This window comes from Mus pahari, chromosome 14 (assembly GCF_900095145.1).
Source record: "Mus pahari chromosome 14, PAHARI_EIJ_v1.1, whole genome shotgun sequence".
Taxonomy (NCBI): Eukaryota; Metazoa; Chordata; class Mammalia; order Rodentia; family Muridae; genus Mus; species Mus pahari.
The window spans coordinates 47,628,798-47,634,598 of NC_034603.1; the positions used below are offsets into that span (position 1 = coordinate 47,628,798).

At 46.3% G+C, this 5,801-nt stretch overlaps 1 pseudogene; it reads left to right on the forward strand.

Annotated features, from left to right (window-relative positions):
* Positions 1 to 215: 215 nt before the first annotated feature.
* LOC110331830 overlaps positions 216 to 5,801 on the forward strand; it is a 7,390-nt pseudogene continuing 1,804 nt past the window's right edge.

Consider the following 5,801-nt stretch of genomic DNA (forward strand, 5'->3'; position numbering starts at 1 on the left):
CTCCAAGTTCCTGCCCTGTGTGAGTTGCAGTCCTGACTTCCTTTGGTGGTGAACAGCAATGTGGAAGTGTGAGCTGAATAAACCCTTTCCTCCCCAATCTGCTTCTTGGTCATGATGTTTCATGCAGGAGTAGAAACCCTGACAGAGACCAAGAGAGTGTGTGAGAGAGAACTAAGAGGAAGACAAAAAGAGAGCACAAGGTCAAAATAGCAAAGATGGAAGAAGAACGAGAAGCTGGGGTAGGGGAGGCCGAGAGCTGGAGAAGTCTGGGGTAAGGGGCTGAGAAGAGCCAGGATGGACTCAGAAATGTGCAGCAGGTTCTGGTGATACGGAGGAAGCCTGGAGGCCAGCATGTGTTTTGGTGTGCTAATGGGTACCACAGATACCACATGCCCCTTGTGCCAGGAAACCTTCGCAGTTCCTGAGGAATGGAATACTGGCTTTTGTCTAACCACCAGAATTTGAGGAAGTGAACTTTACTTTGGACCTGACTCATATACATAAAAATAAAATTTCAATCTCTCTCTCTCTCTCTCTCTCTCTCTCTCTCTCTCTCTCTCTCTCTCAATCAGACTCTACGTATAGACATATGTTTGAATAAAAAAAGATTATTCCATTTGCTGACTCAAAAAATTGCTTCCGAATAAGAAATACAGAAATGATATTACTAGCTTTAGGTCAAGTTGACCCGGGCCTGTGCTGGATCCCGGGACCACTGCCTGGTGCCTGGGCCTCCTCTCTCCTTTTCTGCCTTGGCTTCCTCTTCTGAGAGAGAGACACAAGGCCTTGCAGCTGAGCCTTGCTTCCTTAGTGTGAAGCAGTTACAGGCTTCTGATGTAGCCACATACAGCGTTAAGACAAAAAGAATGAGCTGTGGGTTTTGTTGTAGAACTTATTTTTCTCATCAGTAGTCACTCTCTGGGCTAAGCACGCACAGCCCCAGGAATGCCTCAGCCTAAAGGGGGATGCCGTGAATCCTCCTTAGAGTTATGCTTCCGAGGGCAGGGACTGGAGCATTAGACCTTTGGTTCCTAACATGTGTCAGTCAGAGGCATGCAGGACTTTCTTCAAACTGCAGTAAGGACACTGTGAGCAAGAGCGAGCTTGGTACTGACTCAGGGTAGAACACAGAAGGTTTGCCGGAGCTTTCCTCTCCCGTGAGCTTCCAAGTCCTCCTCTGTCCCAGCGTGGTGGCTTTCTGTTCCTAGGATAAAATGCTGACCTAAGGCAGCTTGGGGAGGGAAGGGTTTATGCCAGCTCACAGTTCAGTCCATCACGTAGGGAACTCAAGGCAGGAACGGAAGCAGAGGCTGGGGAGGGAGCTGCTCGTGGCTCACTCCCTCCCCCACCACACCAAACCACATACCCCTAGCCCCCCCATCTCCCACCCCACTCCCCCAGCCCACAGCTTTGCTCAGCCTGCTTTCCTATGCAGCCCAGGACCTCCTGCCCAGAGCTGAACTGGGCCCTCCCGCATCAGCCAGCAAGAAGGCAGCCGCCCCACAGGCCAGTCTGATAGAGGCATTTTCTCTCCTGAGCTTTTCTCTTCCAATTGTCCCTAGCTTGTGTCAAGTTGACAGCCTCCTGTTACTTTTTCCCACACTGCCTTCTGCCTAAGTGGCTAATCATTATAATCTCAGGTCCTTCAAAGTATGTACAAATTTCTCAAACCACCTCATTTGTTGTTCCTCTTCTAATCAAGAAGTCATTCTAGGAGAATCCCACTTCTAATTCCATGCAATGCAGCATCTGTATACCAAATACTCAAAACACGTTTCATAAATGAATCTATTGCTGCACAGTCCTCAGGCCCCTAAACCCTTTCGGCACAATGAGGCAAGAAATGAAAACTTATATTCACCAAGTCTTTGAAAAAACAAAAACAAAAGCAGGCAAAAGGAACACAAGCCGAGTTTTTCTGCTCTCTGACCAATGCCTGGGTCCTCCTCATCACAAAGTCTATTCTGCTACATTAGCCTCTGCTGACTTGTCCATCTTCCCACAGTTTCCCTAAGTGTTCTTTTGCGTATTGCATAAGGGTACCACAAAAATACTCCAAATGCTGTCAGAAAGATGAGTGGGTGGCCATTGCTTTCATCCTAGTGTGATAAAGGGGGTAACAGTACACTAGAATTCTTCCTCTGGTGGCAGAGGAACAGTACAATGCTTGACTGTCAAATGTGCATTCTTGTAAAACTCTAAATCACCCATCTATAAAACACCACATATTAGCCAGTGAGTACCTCAGAGCCCAGGTTCTCCTGCTTGTGTTACCTGAACACCCGGCATCTGTTACTAAGACCTTGTAAGTAACTATGGGACACAAATGAAGAAGGGCAAATGAAGACCCATACATAGGCCTTCAAAGCAAACATGCAGCTGAGACTCCATGTGGGCCCCACCACCGCAACTGGCCCTTTCTACAGCATAGCCTGACTGTGGTATCCCTTCCCCAACAGGGCCAGCAGCCTTGTTTGGCCTCAGTGGGAGAGGATGTGCCTACTAGCAGACTTGATGAACCAGGGTAGGGGAGTATACCAAGGGGGGGCACGCTCTCAGGGGAGAAGGGGAGGAGAGATGGAGGAGAGTCTCTGAAGGGGAGACAGGAATGGGAGTAGATTTGGGATGTAAATAAATAAATAAATTTTGTAAAAAGGCTTCACATTTAACCTTGAAACAGCATTTACACATGAGCTTTCTAGTATCCCAAGAACTCATAGACATTCCAAACAGTAACACCCTTGGATAATGTAGTGGTTTAAATATGCTTGGTTCATGAGAAGTGGCACTCTTAGGAGGTGTGGTCTGGTTAGAGGACGTTCATCACTGTGGGGGTGGGCTTTGAGGCCCAATTCTCAAGCTCCACCCAATGTAGACAGTCTCCTGCTGCTGCCTGGGAATCAAGACGTAGAATTCTAAGCTCTTACAGCGCCATGTCTGCTTGGATGACTTCCATGCTTCCCCACCATGATGATAATGGACTGAATCTCTGAAACTATAAGCCAGCCCAAATTAAATGTTTGCCTTTATAAGAGTTGTGTTGGTCATGGTGTCTCTTTACAGTCATGAAACCCTAACTAAGACAAATAGGTAACTCTTCTCCAACATAGTTGTTTTTTCTATAATTTTGATGACCATTGGTCTTTTGAATTTTGAGTTTCCTAGAGGATTCAGCGGACCATGTATGTATGTGTGTATATATATATATATATATATATATATATATATATATATATATTGTCATCTTGATGTCCTGGGTCACATCTCTATCCCTCACGACACATGTGAGCATCCTTCCACACATTCCCAGTCTTGCACTGAGTGTAGCCATTTTGGGGCCTAGCCACTTCACAATAGCCAAAGGGCAGGAACCCAAGCAGCCACTGGAATGTGAGTGGAGTTGAACAAAATGAGATATATACAAACAATGGAATACCAGTCGGCCTTTAAGAAAGATTCATGGCTGTTCAGTAAATTCCATTTCTGGGCTTGAATCAAGTTGCCAAGTAATTGGTTCAGGATTTTCTGTGGGTATTTCTCAAGATGAGTGTCTAGTTATGCTTGAAGTGAGCCTCTTTTTTTTTAAAAAAAAAAAATAAGTTTTATTCATTTATTCATTTTGTCTTATGTGAGTATACTGTAGCTGTCTTTGGACACACCAGAAGGGGGCATCAGATTTCATTACAGTTGGTTGTGAGCCACCATGTGTTTGCTGGGAATTGAACTCAGGACCTCTAGAAGAGCAGTCAGTGCTCTAATCTCTGAGCCATCTCTCCAGCCCATGAAGTGAGTCTCTTTAACTGCTGCTATTAGAGTGAGGTTTGGGTTTTGGCAGTACTAGGGATTGAACTCACATCTCATGCATGATAGGCAGGCACCCTACCACTGAGCTAACACTCCAGCTAGGATGTTTAAATGATAAAAACTAAGCATGCCATTGCCATGTGGAAGCAGGGCTTGACTTATGACCTGAATATTAAGCTGGGTTTTAATGCCTCAGATGGACATTCCAAAGACATTTTTCTGTTCCCAGTTGAAAATTAAAGTGCATGTAGCCAGGCAGTAGTGGTGCATGCCTTTAATCCCAGCCCTTGAGAGGCAGAGGCAAAGCCGATGCTAACATACACCGCAATATGGATAAACCTCAAGACATGAAGCTAAGGGAAATGAACCAGACATAAAAAGCGAAGTGATATGATTCCACTTTTACGACATACTAGACATCAGAGCTGAAGGGACAGCCATGGCGAGGCCAGTTTAGTGGACCCGGAGCTTCCGCTTGGGATGATGGAAAGCCCTGGAGGCAGGCGGTGACGGTGAACAACAGCAAGGGACCTGGTCACCATAAATTCTATGCTTAAAATGTTTCAGCAAGCCAGCCATGGTGGCACTTACCTCCAGGAGGAAGATTGAGGGTTCAAGGTAGCCTGGGCTGCGGAGCAAAACCCTGTCACAAGAAAGAAAGAAAAAGGTTTAAAATGATAGATTATATGTATGTTTTCTAAAACTTTTTAAAATAAGGTTTTAAAACCCCTCTGGAGCCCAGAGGACCAGGAGCTGGAACTGACAGAAGGTCACCTCTCTGAGAACTATCTTTTGTAATTTGCATACAAGGTGTCATGCAAACGTCCAAGTGAAGGACTCACCCAACCATCCCAGCCAGCTCCGAAGCCTACGGACCATAGCAACAACCAACAAGGCATGATAACCTCAGGGCGCAGTAGTGGTACTCATACCATGCCATAACCAACAGCTCTCTAGTTGGACTTAAGGCCCACTCGACACGAGGAAAAGCATGCCTGCTAATGGAAACCTAGCTAACTACCCGAGGCTAGTAAAGTTGTGAATCTTGAAGAACCTACAACTGCCACTTTACTAAACCAGTATAAGTCCTGACGACATTCTAAATAGCTGTCCTTATACCCACAGATAAGCGTAGTCCTCACCTTCAATCAAGAAGACCTGTCGCTTTGCCACAGATAAAGACCATTACAGAAACCATACTAATGGATGTGCAGAGTCATGGCGCCCCACCCCAACTGATGCATCGATGACACAACTCCTGTACCTGAGGCTCAGGGATCATTTCAGGAGAGAACAAGTGCCCGTAGGCGCCAGAGGAGCAAGGAGTTTGCTGTGAGATTGCATCTCCTGGAACTGCCAGAAGCTCTGCCAATAAAGTCTCACTAACATGGCTGCCTAAGCATGAACTGAACAAGGACAACACCAATGCACATGTTAAATGTGCGTGAACACTCCCGCGCGTGGAGGGACACTCAGCATGGTGGTGTGTACCTCTAGTCAGGAGGCAGAGACAGGTAGATCTCTGTGAGCTCAAGGCCAGGAAGTTCCAGGACAGTCAGGGCTCCGTAGAGAGACCCTATCGCAAAATAAAAAGTATCGTATGAAAGAAAGTTGGGGCTAGAGAGAGAAGGCTCAGCAGTTAAAAGCATAAACTGCTCTCAGAGTTCAATTGCCAGCACCTAGATCAAATGGCTTGCAACCTGTAACTGCAGTTCCAGGGGGGTCCCATACCTCTAACCCCAGCGGGCACCTGTATTCACATACACATGTACACAGGCACGCATGCACACACGCACACACGCACGCATGCACACATGCACACATGCACGCACGCATGCACACACGCACGCACGCACCCTCTCTTAAAAAGAGAGAGAGAGAGAGAGAAAAGAAAGAAAAGAAAGGAAAGGAAAGGAAAGGAAAGGAAAGGAAAGGAAAGGAAAGGAAAGGAAAGGAAAGGAAAGGAAAGGAAAGGAAAGGAAAGGAAAGGAAAGGAA